This window comes from Salmo salar, chromosome 15 (genome assembly GCF_965601325.2).
Source record: "Salmo salar chromosome 15, fSalSal1, whole genome shotgun sequence".
Taxonomy (NCBI): domain Eukaryota; kingdom Metazoa; phylum Chordata; class Actinopteri; order Salmoniformes; family Salmonidae; genus Salmo; species Salmo salar.
The window spans coordinates 103,657,962-103,675,277 of NC_138305.1; the positions used below are offsets into that span (position 1 = coordinate 103,657,962).

A 17,316-nucleotide genomic window follows, 5' to 3' on the forward strand; every position below is an offset into this window, starting at 1 on the left:
CTGCATTAGAACTCTCATTAGGTCTGTTTTAGAATTCTCATTAGGTATGCTTTAGAACATTCATTAGGTCTGTTTTAGAACGTTCATTAGGTCTGCTTTAGAACACTCATTAGATCTGTTTTAGAACTCTCATTAGGTCTGCTGTAGAAGTCTCATTGGGTCTGTTTTAGAACTCTCATTAGGTCTGTTTTAGAACTCTCATTAGGTCTGCTTTAGAACTCTCATTAGGTCTGCTTTAGAACTCTCATTAGGTATGCTTTAGAACTCTCATTAGGTCTGTTTCAGAGTGTTCTTTTGGTCTGCTTTAGAACTCTCATTAGGTCTGCTGTAGGTCTCATTAGGTCTGTTTTAGAACTCTCATTAGGTCTGTTTCAGAACTCTCATTAGGTCTGCTTTAGAACTCTCATTAGGTCTGCTTTAGAACATTCATTAGGTCTGTTTTAGAACTCTCATTAGGTCTGCTTTAGAACTCTCATTAGGTCTGCTTTAGAACTCTCATTAGGTCTGCTTTAGAACATTCCTTAGGTCTGTTTTAGAACTCTCATTAGGTCTGCTGTAGAACTCTTATTAGGTCCGCTTTAGAACTCTCGTTAGGTCTGTTTCAGAGTGTTCATTAGGTCTGCTTTAGAACTCTCCTTAGGTCTGTTTTAGAATTCTCATTAGGTATGCTTTAGAACATTCATTAGGTCTGTTTTAGAACGTTCATTAGGTCTGCTTTAGAACACTCATTAGATCTGTTTTAGAACTCTCATTAGGTCTGTTTTATAATTCTCATTAGGTGTGCTTTAGAACTCTCATTAGGTCTGCTTTAGAACTCTCATTAGGTCTGCTTTAGAACATTCATTAGGTCTGTTTTAGAACTCTCATTAGGTCTGCTTTAGAACTCTCATTAGGTCTGTTTTAGAACTCTCATTAGGTCTGTTTCAGAGTGTTCATTAGGTCTGCTTTAGAACTCTCATTAGATCTGCTTTAGAACTCTCTTTAGGTCTGTTTTAGAACTCTCACTAGGTCTGCTTTAGAACTCCCGTTAGGTCTGCTTTAGAACTCTCATTAGGTCTGTTTTAGAACTCCCACTAGGTCTGCTTTAGAACTCTCATTAGGTCTGCTTTAGAACATTCATTAGGTCTGTTTTAGAACTCTCATTAGGTCTGCTTTAGAACTCTCATTAGGTCTGTTTTAGAACTCTCATTAGGTCTGTTTCAGAGTGTTCATTAGGTCTGCTTTAGAACTCTCATTAGGTCTGATTTAGAACTCTCTTTAGGTCTGTTTTAGAACTCTCATTAGGTCTGCTTTAGAACTCTCGTTAGGTCTGTTTTAGAACTATCATTAGGTCTGTTTCAGAGTGTTCATTTGGTCTGCTTTAGAACTCTCATTAGGTCTGCTTCAGAGTGTGCTTTTGGTCTGCTTTAGAACTCTCATTAGGTCTGCTTTAGAACTCTCATTTGGTCTCTTTTAGAACTCTCATAAGGTCTGATTTAGAACTCTTATTAGGTCTGCTTTAGAACATTCATTAGTTCTGTTTCACAACTCTCATTAGGTCTGCTTTAGAACTCTCATTAGGTCTGCTTTAGAACATTCATTAGGTCTGTTTTAGAACTCTCATTAGGTCTGCTTTAGAACTCTCATTAGGTCTGCTTTAGAACTCTCATTAGGTCTGCTTTAGAACATTCATTAGGTCTGCTTTAGAACTCTCATTAGGTCTGCTGTAGAACTCTTATTAAGTCCGTTTTAGAACTCTCGTTACGTCTGTTTCAGAGTGTTCATTAGGTCTGCTTCAGAACTCTCATTAGGTCTGTTTTAGAATTCTCATTAGGTATGCTTTAGAACATTCATTAGGTCTGTTTTAGAACGTTCATTATTTAGAACCTCATTAGGTCTGCTTTAGAACTCTCATTGGTCTCTTAGAAGTCTCATGGTCTGTTAGAACTCTCATTAGGTCTGCTTTAGAACTCTCATTAGGTCTGTTTCAGAGTGTTCATTAGGTCTGCTTTAGAACCCTCATTAGGTCTGTTTTATAATTCTCATTAGGTCTGTTTTAGAACTCTCATTAGGTCTGCTTTAGAACTCTCATTAGGTCTGCTTTAGAACTCTCATTAGGTCTGCTTTAGAACATTCATTAGGTCTGTTTTAGAACTCTCATTAGGTCTGCTTTAGAACTCTCATTAGGTCTGTTTTAGAACTCTCATTAGGTCTGTTTCAGAGTGTTCATTAGGTCTGCTTTAGAACTCTCATTAGGTCTGCTTTAGAACTCTCTTTAGGTCTGTTTTAGAACTCTCATTAGGTCTGCTTTAGAACTCTCGTTAGGTCTGTTTTAGAACTATCATTAGGTCTGTTTCAGAGTGTTCATTTGGTCTGCTTTAGAACTCTCATTAGGTCTGCATCAGAGTGTGCTTTTGGTCTGCTTTAGAACTCTCATTAGGTCTGCTTTAGAACTCTCATTTGGTCTCTTTTAGAACTCTCATAAGGTCTGATTTAGAACTCTTATTAGGTCTGCTTTAGAACATTCATTAGTTCTGTTTCACAACTCTCATTAGGTCTGCTTTAGAACTCTCATTAGGTCTGCTTTAGAACATTCATTAGGTCTGTTTTAGAACTCTCATTAGGTCTGCTTTAGAACTCTCATTAGGTCTGCTTTAGAACTCTCATTAGGTCTGCTTTAGAACTCTCATTAGGTCTGCTTTAGAACATTCATTAGGTCTGCTTTAGAACTCTCATTAGGTCTGCTGTAGAACTCTTATTAAGTCCGCTTTAGAACTCTCGTTAGGTCTGTTTCAGAGTGTTCATTAGGTCTGCTTTAGAACTCTCATTAGGTCTGTTTTAGAATTCTCATTAGGTATGCTTTAGAACATTCATTAGGTCTGTTTTAGAACGTTCATTAGGTCTGCTTTAGAACACTCATTAGATCTGTTTTAGAACTCTCATTAGGTCTGCTGTAGAAGTCTCATTGGGTCTGTTTTAGAACTCTCATTAGGTCTGTTTTAGAACTCTCATTAGGTCTGCTTTAGAACTCTCATTAGGTCTGCTTTAGAACTCTCATTAGGTCTGCTTTAGAACTCTCATTAGGTCTGTTTTAGAACTCTCATTAGGTCTGTTTCAGAGTGTTCATTAGGTCTGCTTTAGAACTCTCATTAGGTCTGTTTTAGAACTCTCATTAGGTCTGCTTTAGAACTCTCATTAGGTCTGCTTTAGAACATTCATTAGGTCTGTTTTAGAACTCTCATTAGGTCTGCTTTAGAACTCTCATTAGGTCTGTTTTAGAACTCTCATTAGGTCTGTTTCAGAGTGTTCATTAGGTCTGCTTTAGAACTCTCATTAGGTCTGCTTTAGAACTCTCTTTAGGTCTGTTTTAGAACTCTCATTAGGTCTGCTTTAGAACTCTCGTTAGGTCTGTTTTAGAACTATCATTAGGTCTGTTTCAGAGTGTTCATTTGGTCTGCTTTAGAACTCTCATTAGGTCTGCATCAGAGTGTGCTTTTGGTCTGCTTTAGAACTCTCATTAGGTCTGCTTTAGAACTCTCATTTGGTCTCTTTTAGAACTCTCATAAGGTCTGATTTAGAACTCTTATTAGGTCTGCTTTAGAACATTCATTAGTTCTGTTTCACAACTCTCATTAGGTCTGCTTTAGAACTCTCATTAGGTCTGCTTTAGAACATTCATTAGGTCTGTTTTAGAACTCTCATTAGGTCTGCTTTAGAACTCTCATTAGGTCTGCTTTAGAACTCTCATTAGGTCTGCTTTAGAACATTCATTAGGTCTGCTTTAGAACTCTCATTAGGTCTGCTGTAGAACTCTTATTAAGTCCGCTTTAGAACTCTCGTTAGGTCTGTTTCAGAGTGTTCATTAGGTCTGCTTTAGAACTCTCATTAGGTCTGTTTTAGAATTCTCATTAGGTATGCTTTAGAACGTTCATTAGGTCTGCTTTAGAACACTCATTAGATCTGTTTTAGAACTCTCATTAGGTCTGCTGTAGAAGTCTCATTGGGTCTGTTTTAGAACTCTCATTAGGTCTGTTTTAGAACTCTCATTAGGTCTGCTTTAGAACTCTCATTAGGTCTGCTTTAGAACTCTCATTAGGTATGCTTTAGAACTCTCATTAGGTCTGTTTCAGAGTGTTCTTTTGGTCTGCTTTAGAACTCTCATTAGGTCTGCTGTAGGTCTCATTAGGTCTGTTTTAGAACTCTCATTAGGTCTGTTTCAGAACTCTCATTAGGTCTGCTTTAGAACTCTCATTAGGTCTGCTTTAGAACTCTCATTAGGTCTGTTTTAGAACTCTCATTAGGTCTGCTTTAGAACTCTCATTAGGTCTGTTTTAGAACTCTCATTAGGTCTGTTTCAGAGTGTTCATTTGGTCTGCTTTAGAACTCTCATTAGGTCTGCTTTAGAACTCTCATTAGGTCTGTTTTAGAACTCTCATTAGGTCTGTTTCAGAGTGTTCTTTTGGTCTGCTTTAGAACTCTCGTTAGGTCTGCTTTAGAACTCTCATTAGGTCTGTTTCAGAGTGTTCATTAGGTCTGCTTTAGAACTCTCATTAGGTCTGCTTTAGAACTCTCATTTGGTCTCTTTTAGAACTCTCATAAGGTCTGCTTTAGAACTCTCATTAGGTCTGCTTTAGAACTCTCGTTAGGTTTGTTTCAGAGGTTAATTAGGTCTGCTTTAGAACCCTCATTAGGTCTGTTTTATAATTCTCATTAGGTCTGTTTTATAATTCTCATTAGGTCTGCTTTAGAACTCTCATTAGGTCTGCTTTAGAACTCTCATTAGGTCTGCTTTAGAACATTCATTAGGTCTGTTTTAGAACTCTCATTAGGTCTGCTTTAGAACTCTCATTAGGTCTGTTTTAGAACTCTCATTAGGTCTGCTGTAGAAGTCTCATTGGGTCTGTTTTAGAACTCTCATTAGGTCTGTTTTAGAACTCTCATTAGGTCTGCTTTAGAACTCTCATTAGGTCTGCTTTAGAACTCTCATTAGGTATGCTTTAGAACTCTCATTAGGTCTGTTTCAGAGTGTTCTTTTGGTCTGCTTTAGAACTCTCATTAGGTCTGCTGTAGGTCTCATTAGGTCTGTTTTAGAACTCTCATTAGGTCTGTTTCAGAACTCTCATTAGGTCTGCTTTAGAACTCTCATTAGGTCTGCTTTAGAACTCTCATTAGGTCTGTTTTAGAACTCTCATTAGGTCTGCTTTAGAACTCTCATTAGGTCTGTTTTAGAACTCTCATTAGGTCTGCTTTAGAACTTCATTAGGTCTGCTTTAGAACTCTCATTAGGTCTGCTTTAGAACTCTCATTAGGTCTGTTTTAGAACTCTCATTAGGTCTGTTTCAGAGTGTTCATTAGGTCTGTTTAGACTCTCATTAGGTCTGCTTTAGAACTCTCATTAGGTCTGCTTTAGAACTCTCATTAGGTCTGTTTTAGAACTCTCATTAGGTCTGCTTTAGAACTCTCATTAGGTCTGTTTTAGAACTCTCATTAGGTCTGCTGTAGAACTCTCATTAGGTCTGCTTTAGAACTCTCATTAGGTCTGTTTTAGAACTCTCATTAGGTCTGCTTTAGAACTCTCATTAGGTCTGCTTTAGAACTCTCATTAGGTCTGCTTTAGAACTCTCATTAGGTCTGTTTCAGAGTGTTCTTTTGGTCTGCTTTAGAACTCTCATTAGGTCTGCTGTAGGTCTCATTAGGTCTGTTTTAGAACTCTCATTAGGTCTGTTTCAGAACTCTCATTAGGTCTGCTTTAGAACTCTCATTAGGTCTGCTTTAGAACTCTCATTAGGTCTGTTTTAGAACTCTCATTAGGTCTGCTTTAGAACTCTCATTAGGTCTGCTTTAGAACTCTCATTAGGTCTGCTTTAGAACTCTCATTAGGTCTGCTTTAGAACTCTCATTAGGTCTGCTTTAGAACATTCATTAGGTCTGTTTTAGAACTCTCATTAGGTCTGCTTTAGAACTCTCATTAGGTCTGTTTTAGAACTCTCATTAGGTCTGTTTCAGAGTGTTCATTAGGTCTGCTTTAGAACTCTCATTAGGTCTGCTTTAGAACTCTCTTTAGGTCTGTTTTAGAACTCTCATTAGGTCTGTTTAGAACTCCATAGGTCTGCTTTAGAACTCTCATTAGGTCTGCTTTAGAACTTCATTAGGTATGCTTTAGAACTCTCATTATGTCTGCTTTAGAACTCTCATTAGGTCTGTTTTAGAACTCTCATTAGGTCTGTTTCAGACTCTCATTAGGTCTGCTTTAGAACTCTCATTAGGTCTGCTTTAGAACTCTCATTAGGTCTGTTTTAGAACTCTCATTAGGTCTGCTTTAGAACTCTCATTAGGTCTGTTTTAGAACTCTCATTAGGTCTGTTTCAGAGTGTTCATTTGGTCTGCTTTAGAACTCTCATTAGGTCTGCTTTAGAACTCTCATAAGGTCTGCTTTAGAACTCTCATTAGGTCTGTTTTAGAACTCTCATTAGGTCTGTTTCAGAGTGTTCTTTTGGTCTGCTTTAGAACTCTCATTAGGTCTGCTTTAGAACTCTCATTTGGTCTCTTTTAGAACTCTCATAAGGTCTGCTTTAGAACTCTCATTAGATCTGCTTTAGAACTCTCATTAGGTCTCTGTTTCAGAACTCTTAATTAGGTCTGCTTTAGAACCCTCATTAGGTCTGTTTTAGAATTCTCATTAGGTCTGTTTTAGAATTCTCATTAGGTCTGCTTTAGAACTCTCATTAGGTCTGCTTTAGAACTCTCATTAGGTCTGCTTTAGAACATTCATTAGGTCTGTTTTAGAACTCTCATTAGGTCTGCTTTAGAACACTCATTAGGTCTGTTTTAGAACTCTCATTAGGTCTGCTGTAGAAGTCTCATTGGGTCTGTTTTAGAACTCTCATTAGGTCTGTTTTAGAACTCTCATTAGGTCTGCTTTAGAACTCTCATTAGGTCTGCTTTAGAACTCTCATTAGGTATGCTTTAGAACTCTCATTAGGTCTGTTTCAGAGTGTTCTTTTGGTCTGCTTTAGAACTCTCATTAGGTCTGCTGTAGGTCTCATTAGGTCTGTTTTAGAACTCTCATTAGGTCTGTTTCAGAACTCTCATTAGGTCTGCTTTAGAACTCTCATTAGGTCTGCTTTAGAACTCTCATTAGGTCTGTTTTAGAACTCTCATTAGGTCTGCTTTAGAACTCTCATTAGGTCTGTTTTAGAACTCTCATTAGGTCTGTTTAGAACTCTCGCTTAGGTGCTGCTTTTAGAACTCTCATTAGGTCTGCTTTAGAACTCTCATTAGGTCTGTTTTAGAACTCTCATTAGGTCTGTTTCAGAGTGTTCTTTTGGTCTGCTTTAGAACTCTCGTTAGGTCTGCTTTAGAACTCTCAGGTCTGTTTAGACGCTCTTAGTTCTGCTTTAGAACTCTCATTTGGTCTCTTTTAGAACTCTCATAAGGTCTGCTTTAGAACTCTCATTAGATCTGCTTTAGAACTCTCGTTAGGTTTGTTTCAGAGTGTTAATTAGGTCTGCTTTAGAACCCTCATTAGGTCTGTTTTATAATTCTCATTAGGTCTGTTTTATAATTCTCATTAGGTCTGCTTTAGAACTCTCATTAGGTCTGTTTTAGAACTCTCATTAGGTCTGTTTCAGAGTGTTCTTTTGGTCTGCTTTAGAACTCTCATTAGGTCTGCTTTAGAACTCTCATTAGGTCTGTTTTAGAACTCTCATTAGGTCTGTTTCAGAGTGTTCTTTTGGTCTGCTTTAGAACTCTCGTTAGGTCTGCTTTAGAACTCTCATTAGGTCTGTTTCAGAGTGTTCATTAGGTCTGCTTTAGAACTCTCATTAGGTCTGCTTTAGAACTCTCATTTGGTCTCTTTTAGAACTCTCATAAGGTCTGCTTTAGAACTCTCATTAGGTCTGCTTTAGAACATTCATTAGGTCTGTTTTAGAACTCTCATTAGGTCTGCTGTTAGAACTCTCATTACGGTCCTGCTTTAGAACTCTCATTAGGTCTGCTTTAGAACAGTTCCTTAGGTCTGTTTTAGAACTCTCATTAGGTCTGCTTGTAGAACTCTCATTAGGTCTCGTCTTTAGAACTCTCATTAGGTCTGTTTCAGAGTGTTCATTAGGTCTGCTTTAGAACTCTCATTAGGTCTGTTTTAGAATTCTCATTAGGTATGCTTTAGAACATTCATTAGGTCTGTTTTAGAACGTTCATTAGGTCTGCTTTAGAACACTCATTAGATCTGTTTTAGAACTCTCATTAGGTCTGTTTTATAATTCTCATTAGGTGTGCTTTAGAACTCTCATTAGGTCTGCTTTAGAACTCTCATTAGGTCTGCTTTAGAACATTCATTAGGTCTGTTTTAGAACTCTCATTAGGTCTGCTTTAGAACTCTCATTAGGTCTGTTTTAGAACTCTCATTAGGTCTGTTTCAGAGTGTTCATTAGGTCTGCTTTAGAACTCTCATTAGATCTGCTTTAGAACTCTCTTTAGGTCTGTTTTAGAACTCTCACTAGGTCTGCTTTAGAACTCTCGTTAGGTCTGCTTTAGAACTCTCATTAGGTCTGTTTTAGAACTCCCACTAGGTCTGCTTTAGAACTCTCATTAGGTCTGCTTTAGAACATTCATTAGGTCTGTTTTAGAACTCTCATTAAGGTCTGCTTTAGAACTCTCATTAGGTCTGCTTTAGAACATTCATTAGGTCTCTTTTAGAACTCTCATTAGGTCTGCTGTAGAACTCTTATTAGGTCCGCTTTAGAACTCTCGTTAGGTCTGTTTCAGAGTGTTCATTAGGTCTGCTTTAGAACTCTCATTAGGTCTGTTTTAGAATTCTCATTAGGTATGCTTTAGAACATTCATTAGGTCTGTTTTAGAACGTTCATTAGGTCTGCTTTAGAACACTCATTAGATCTGTTTTAGAACTCTCATTAGGTCTGCTGTAGAAGTCTCATTGGGTCTGTTTTAGAACTCTCATTAGGTCTGTTTTAGAACTCTCATTAGGTCTGCTTTAGAACTCTCATTAGGTCTGCTTTAGAACTCTCATTAGGTATGCTTTAGAACTCTCATTAGGTCTGTTTCAGAGTGTTCTTTTGGTCTGCTTTAGAACTCTCATTAGGTCTGCTGTAGGTCTCATTAGGTCTGTTTTAGAACTCTCATTAGGTCTGTTTCAGAACTCTCATTAGGTCTGCTTTAGAACTCTCATTAGGTCTGCTTTAGAACTCTCATTAGGTCTGTTTTAGAACTCTCATTAGGTCTGCTTTAGAACTCTCATTAGGTCTGTTTTAGAACTCTCATTAGGTCTGTTTCAGAGTGTTCATTTGGTCTGCTTTAGAACTCTCATTATGTCTGCTGTAGAACTCTTATTAGGTCCGCTTTAGAACTCTCGTTAGGTCTGTTTCAGAGTGTTCATTAGGTCTGCTTTAGAACTCTCATTAGGTCTGCTTTAGAACTCTCATAAGGTCTGCTTTAGAACTCTCATTAGGTCTGTTTTAGAACTCTCATTAGGTCTGCTTTAGAACTCTCATTAGGTCTAGCTTTAGAACTCTCATTAGGTCTGCTTTAGAACTCTCATTAGGTCTGCTTTAGAACATTCATTAGGTCTGTTTTAGAACTCTCATTAGGTCTGCTTTAGAACTCTCATTAGGTCTGTTTTAGAACTCTCATTAGGTCTGCTGTAGAAGTCTCATTGGGTCTGTTTTAGAACTCTCATTAGGTCTGTTTTAGAACTCTCATTAGGTCTGCTTTAGAACTCTCATTAGGTCTGCTTTAGAACTCTCATTAGGTATGCTTTAGAACTCTCATTAGGTCTGTTTCAGAGTGTTCTTTTGGTCTGCTTTAGAACTCTCATTAGGTCTGCTGTAGGTCTCATTAGGTCTGTTTTAGAACTCTCATTAGGTCTGTTTCAGAACTCTCATTAGGTCTGCTTTAGAACTCTCATTAGGTCTGCTTTAGAACTCTCATTAGGTCTGTTTTAGAACTCTCATTAGGTCTGCTTTAGAACTCTCATTAGGTCTGTTTTAGAACTCTCATTAGGTCTGTTTCAGAGTGTTCATTTGGTCTGCTTTAGAACTCTCATTAGGTCTGCTTTAGAACTCTCATTAGGTCTGTTTTAGAACTCTCATTAGGTCTGTTTCAGAGTGTTCTTTTGGTCTGCTTTAGAACTCTCGTTAGGTCTGCTTTAGAACTCTCATTAGGTCTGTTTCAGAGTGTTCATTAGGTCTGCTTTAGAACTCTCATTAGGTCTGCTTTAGAACTCTCATTTGGTCTCTTTTAGAACTCTCATAAGGTCTGCTTTAGAACTCTCATTAGATCTGCTTTAGAACTCTCGTTAGGTTTGTTTCAGAGTGTTAATTAGGTCTGCTTTAGAACCCTCATTAGGTCTGTTTTATAATTCTCATTAGGTCTGTTTTATAATTCTCATTAGGTCTGTTTAGAACTCTCACTAGGTCTGCTTTAGAACTCTCATTAGGTCTGCTTTAGAACTCTCATTAGGTCTGTTTTAGAACTCCCACTAGGTCTGCTTTAGAACTCTCATTAGGTCTGCTTTAGAACATTCATTAGGTCTGTTTTAGAACTCTCATTATGTCTGCTTTAGAACTCTCATTAGGTCTGTTTTAGAACTCTCATTAGGTCTGTTTCAGAGTGTTCATTAGGTCTGCTTTAGAACTCTCATTAGGTCTGCTTTAGAACTCTCTTTAGGTCTGTTTTAGAACTCTCATTAGGTCTGCTTTAGAACTCTCGTTAGGTCTGTTTTAGAACTATCATTAGGTCTGTTTCAGAGTGTTCATTTGGTCTGCTTTAGAACTCTCATTAGGTCTGCTTTAGAACTCTCATTAGGTCTGTTTCAGAGTGTGCTTTTGGTCTGCTTTAGAACTCTCATTAGGTCTGCTTTAGAACTCTCATTTGGTCTCTTTTAGAACTCTCATAAGGTCTGCTTTAGAACTCTTATTAGGTCTGCTTTAGAACATTCATTAGGTCTCTTTTAGAACTCTCATTAGGTCTGCTGTAGAACTCTTATTAGGTCCGCTTTAGAACTCTCGTTAGGTCTGTTTCAGAGTGTTCATTAGGTCTGCTTTAGAACTCTCATTAGGTCTGTTTTAGAATTCTCATTAGGTATGCTTTAGAACATTCATTAGGTCTGTTTTAGAACGTTCATTAGGTCTGCTTTAGAACACTCATTAGATCTGTTTTAGAACTCTCATTAGGTCTGCTGTAGAAGTCTCATTGGGTCTGTTTTAGAACTCTCATTAGGTCTGTTTTAGAACTCTCATTAGGTCTGCTTTAGAACTCTCATTAGGTCTGCTTTAGAACTCTCATTAGGTATGCTTTAGAACTCTCATTAGGTCTGTTTCAGAGTGTTCTTTTGGTCTGCTTTAGAACTCTCATTAGGTCTGCTGTAGGTCTCATTAGGTCTGTTTTAGAACTCTCATTAGGTCTGTTTCAGAACTCTCATTAGGTCTGCTTTAGAACTCTCATTAGGTCTGCTTTAGAACATTCATTAGGTCTGTTTTAGAACTCTCATTAGGTCTGCTTTAGAACTCTCATTAGGTCTGCTTTAGAACTCTCATTAGGTCTGCTTTAGAACATTCCTTAGGTCTGTTTTAGAACTCTCATTAGGTCTGCTGTAGAACTCTTATTAGGTCCGCTTTAGAACTCTCGTTAGGTCTGTTTCAGAGTGTTCATTAGGTCTGCTTTAGAACTCTCCTTAGGTCTGTTTTAGAATTCTCATTAGGTATGCTTTAGAACATTCATTAGGTCTGTTTTAGAACGTTCATTAGGTCTGCTTTAGAACACTCATTAGATCTGTTTTAGAACTCTCATTAGGTCTGCTGTAGAAGTCTCATTGGGTCTGTTTTAGAACTCTCATTAGGTCTGTTTTAGAACTCTCATTAGGTCTGCTTTAGAACTCTCATTAGGTCTGCTTTAGAACTCTCATTAGGTATGCTTTAGAACTCTCATTAGGTCTGTTTCAGAGTGTTCTTTTGGTCTGCTTTAGAACTCTCATTAGGTCTGCTGTAGGTCTCATTAGGTCTGTTTTAGAACTCTCATTAGGTCTGTTTCAGAACTCTCATTAGGTCTGCTTTAGAACTCTCATTAGGTCTGCTTTAGAACTCTCATTAGGTCTGTTTTAGAACTCTCATTAGGTCTGCTTTAGAACTCTCATTAGGTCTGTTTTAGAACTCTCATTAGGTCTGTTTCAGAGTGTTCATTTGGTCTGCTTTAGAACTCTCATTAGGTCTGCTTTAGAACTCTCATTAGGTCTGTTTTAGAACTCTCATTAGGTCTGTTTCAGAGTGTTCTTTTGGTCTGCTTTAGAACTCTCGTTAGGTCTGCTTTAGAACTCTCATTAGGTCTGTTTCAGAGTGTTCATTAGGTCTGCTTTAGAACTCTCATTAGGTCTGCTTTAGAACTCTCATTTGGTCTCTTTTAGAACTCTCATAAGGTCTGCTTTAGAACTCTCATTAGATCTGCTTTAGAACTCTCGTTAGGTTTGTTTCAGAGTGTTAATTAGGTCTGCTTTAGAACCCTCATTAGGTCTGTTTTATAATTCTCATTAGGTCTGTTTTATAATTCTCATTAGGTCTGCTTTAGAACTCTCATTAGGTCTGCTTTAGAACTCTCATTAGGTCTGCTTTAGAACTCTCACTAGGTCTGCTTTAGAACTCTCATTAGGTCTGCTTTAGAACTCTCATTAGGTCTGTTTTAGAACTCCCACTAGGTCTGCTTTAGAACTCTCATTAGGTCTGCTTTAGAACATTCATTAGGTCTGTTTTAGAACTCTCATTAGGTCTGCTTTAGAACTCTCATTAGGTCTGTTTTAGAACTCTCATTAGGTCTGTTTCAGAGTGTTCATTAGGTCTGCTTTAGAACTCTCATTAGGTCTGCTTTAGAACTCTCTTTAGGTCTGTTTTAGAACTCTCATTAGGTCTGCTTTAGAACTCTCGTTAGGTCTGTTTTAGAACTATCATTAGGTCTGTTTCAGAGTGTTCATTTGGTCTGCTTTAGAACTCTCATTAGGTCTGCTTTAGAACTCTCATTAGGTCTGTTTCAGAGTGTGCTTTTGGTCTGCTTTAGAACTCTCATTAGGTCTGCTTTAGAACTCTCATTTGGTCTCTTTTAGAACTCTCATAAGGTCTGCTTTAGAACTCTTATTAGGTCTGCTTTAGAACATTCATTAGGTCTCTTTTAGAACTCTCATTAGGTCTGCTGTAGAACTCTTATTAGGTCCGCTTTAGAACTCTCGTTAGGTCTGTTTCAGAGTGTTCATTAGGTCTGCTTTAGAACTCTCATTAGGTCTGTTTTAGAATTCTCATTAGGTATGCTTTAGAACATTCATTAGGTCTGTTTTAGAACGTTCATTAGGTCTGCTTTAGAACACTCATTAGATCTGTTTTAGAACTCTCATTAGGTCTGCTGTAGAAGTCTCATTGGGTCTGTTTTAGAACTCTCATTAGGTCTGTTTTAGAACTCTCATTAGGTCTGCTTTAGAACTCTCATTAGGTCTGCTTTAGAACTCTCATTAGGTATGCTTTAGAACTCTCATTAGGTCTGTTTCAGAGTGTTCTTTTGGTCTGCTTTAGAACTCTCATTAGGTCTGCTGTAGGTCTCATTAGGTCTGTTTTAGAACTCTCATTAGGTCTGTTTCAGAACTCTCATTAGGTCTGCTTTAGAACTCTCATTAGGTCTGCTTTAGAACATTCATTAGGTCTGTTTTAGAACTCTCATTAGGTCTGCTTTAGAACTCTCATTAGGTCTGCTTTAGAACTCTCATTAGGTCTGCTTTAGAACATTCCTTAGGTCTGTTTTAGAACTCTCATTAGGTCTGCTGTAGAACTCTTATTAGGTCCGCTTTAGAACTCTCGTTAGGTCTGTTTCAGAGTGTTCATTAGGTCTGCTTTAGAACTCTCCTTAGGTCTGTTTTAGAATTCTCATTAGGTATGCTTTAGAACATTCATTAGGTCTGTTTTAGAACGTTCATTAGGTCTGCTTTAGAACACTCATTAGATCTGTTTTAGAACTCTCATTAGGTCTGCTGTAGAAGTCTCATTGGGTCTGTTTTAGAACTCTCATTAGGTCTGTTTTAGAACTCTCATTAGGTCTGCTTTAGAACTCTCATTAGGTCTGCTTTAGAACTCTCATTAGGTATGCTTTAGAACTCTCATTAGGTCTGTTTCAGAGTGTTCTTTTGGTCTGCTTTAGAACTCTCATTAGGTCTGCTGTAGGTCTCATTAGGTCTGTTTTAGAACTCTCATTAGGTCTGTTTCAGAACTCTCATTAGGTCTGCTTTAGAACTCTCATTAGGTTTTAGAACATTCATTAGGTCTGTTTTAGAACTCTCCTTAGGTCTGCTTTAGAACTCTCATTAGGTCTGTTTTAGAACTCTCATTAGGTCTGTTTCAGAGTGTTCATTAGGTCTGCTTTAGAACTCTCATTAGATCTGCTTTAGAACTCTCTTTAGGTCTGTTTTAGAACTCTCACTAGGTCTGCTTTAGAACTCTCGTTAGGTCTGCTTTAGAACTCTCATTAGGTCTGTTTTAGAACTCTCACTAGGTCTGCTTTAGAACTCTCGTTAGGTCTGTTTTAGAACTCTCATTAGGTCTGTTTCAGAGTGTTCATTTGGTCTGCTTTAGAACTCTCATTAGGTCTGCTTTAGAACTCTCATTAGGTCTGTTTTAGAACTCTCATTAGGTCTGTTTCAGAGTGTTCTTTTGGTCTGCTTTAGAACTCTCGTTAGGTCTGCTTTAGAACTCTCATTAGGTCTGTTTCAGAGTGTTCATTAGGTCTGCTTTAGAACTCTCATTAGGTCTGCTTTAGAACTCTCATTTGGTCTCTTTTAGAACTCTCATAAGGTCTGCTTTAGAACTCTCATTAGATCTGCTTTAGAACTCTCGTTAGGTTTGTTTCAGAGTGTTAATTAGGTCTGCTTTAGAACCCTCATTAGGTCTGTTTTATAATTCTCATTAGGTCTGTTTTATAATTCTCATTAGGTCTGCTTTAGAACTCTCATTAGGTCTGCTTTAGAACTCTCATTAGGTCTGCTTTAGAACATTCATTAGGTCTGTTTTAGAACTCTCATTATGTCTGCTTTAGAACTCTCATTAGGTCTGTTTTAGAACTCTCATTAGGTCTGTTTCAGAGTGTTCATTAGGTCTGCTTTAGAACTCTCATTAGGTCTGCTTTAGAACTCTCTTTAGGTCTGTTTTAGAACTCTCATTAGGTCTGCTTTAGAACTCTCGTTAGGTCTGTTTTAGAACTATCATTAGGTCTGTTTCAGAGTGTTCATTTGGTCTGCTTTAGAACTCTCATTAGGTCTGCTTCAGAGTGTGCTTTTGGTCTGCTTTAGAACTCTCATTAGGTCTGCTTTAGAACTCTCATTTGGTCTCTTTTAGAACTCTCATAAGGTCTGCTTTAGAACTCTTATTAGGTCTGCTTTAGAACATTCATTAGGTCTCTTTTAGAACTCTCATTAGGTCTGCTGTAGAACTCTTATTAGGTCCGCTTTAGAACTCTCGTTAGGTCTGTTTCAGAGTGTTCATTAGGTCTGCTTTAGAACTCTCATTAGGTCTGTTTTAGAATTCTCATTAGGTATGCTTTAGAACATTCATTAGGTCTGTTTTAGAACGTTCATTAGGTCTGCTTTAGAACACTCATTAGATCTGTTTTAGAACTCTCATTGGGTCTGCTGTAGAAGTCTCATTGGGTCTGTTTTAGAACTCTCATTAGGTCTGTTTTAGAACTCTCATTAGGTCTGCTTTAGAACTCTCATTAGGTCTGCTGTAGGTCTCATTAGGTCTGTTTTAGAACTCTCATTAGGTCTGTTTCCTGCTTTAGAACTCTCATTAGGTCTGCTTTAGAACTCTCATTAGGTCTGCTTTTAGAACTCTCATTAGGTCTGCTTTAGAACTCTCATTAGGTCTGTTTTAGAACTCTCATTAGGTCTGTTTCAGAGTGTTCATTAGGTCTGCTTTAGAACTCTCATTAGGTCTGCTTTAGAACTCTCTTTAGGTCTGTTTTAGAACTCTCATTAGGTCTGCTTTAGAACTCTCGTTAGGTCTGTTTTAGAACTATCATTAGGTCTGTTTCAGAGTGTTCATTTGGTCTGCTTTAGAACTCTCATTAGGTCTGCTTCAGAGTGTGCTTTTGGTCTGCTTTAGAACTCTCATTAGGTCTGCTTTAGAACTCTCATTTGGTCTCTTTTAGAACTCTCATAAGGTCTGATTTAGAACTCTTATTAGGTCTGCTTTAGAACATTCATTAGGTCTCTTTTAGAACTCTCATTAGGTCTGCTGTAGAACTCTTATTAGGTCCGCTTTAGAACTCTCGTTAGGTCTGTTTCAGAGTGTTCATTAGGTCTGCTTTAGAACTCTCATTAGGTCTGTTTTAGAATTCTCATTAGGTATGCTTTAGAACATTCATTAGGTCTGTTTTAGAACGTTCATTAGGTCTGCTTTAGAACACTCATTAGATCTGTTTTAGAACTCTCATTAGGTCTGCTGTAGAAGTCTCATTGGGTCTGTTTTAGAACTCTCATTAGGTCTGTTTTAGAACTCTCATTAGGTCTGCTTTAGAACTCTCATTAGGTCTGCTTTAGAACTCTCATTAGGTATGCTTTAGAACTCTCATTAGGTCTGTTTCAGAGTGTTCTTTTGGTCTGCTTTAGAACTCTCATTAGGTCTGCTGTAGGTCTCATTAGGTCTGTTTTAGAACTCTCATTAGGTCTGTTTCACAACTCTCATTAGGTCTGCTTTAGAACTCTCATTAGGTCTGCTTTAGAACTCTCGTTAGGTCTGTTTTAGAACTATCATTAGGTCTGTTTCAGAGTGTTCATTTGGTCTGCTTTAGAACTCTCATTAGGTCTGCTTCAGAGTGTGCTTTTGGTCTGCTTTAGAACTCTCATTAGGTCTGCTTTAGAACTCTCATTTGGTCTCTTTTAGAACTCTCATAGGTCTGTTTAGAACTCTATTAGGTCTGCTTTAGAACATTCATTAGGTCTCTTTTAGAACTCTCATTAGGTCTGCTGTAGAACTCTTATTAGGTCCGCTTTAGAACTCTCGTTAGGTCTGTTTCAGAGTGTTCATTAGGTCTGCTTTAGAACTCTCATTAGGTCTGTTTTAGAATTCTCATTAGGTATGCTTTAGAACATTCATTAGGTCTGTTTTAGAACGTTCATTAGGTCTGCTTTAGAACACTCATTAGATCTGTTTTAGAACTCTCATTAGGTCTGCTGTAGAAGTCTCATTGGGTCTGTTTTAGAACTCTCATTAGGTCTGTTTTAGAACTCTCATTAGGTCTGCTTTAGAACTCTCATTAGGTCTGCTTTAGAACTCTCATTAGGTCTGCTTTAGAACTCTC

At 37.7% G+C, this 17,316-nt stretch overlaps 1 protein-coding gene across 5 annotated transcripts in view; it reads left to right on the forward strand.

Annotated features, from left to right (window-relative positions):
• The window catches only part of LOC106572749 (tensin-2), a 106,308-nt gene that overhangs the window by 39,080 nt on the left and 49,912 nt on the right, over positions 1-17,316 (forward strand). The window lies entirely within an intron of this gene.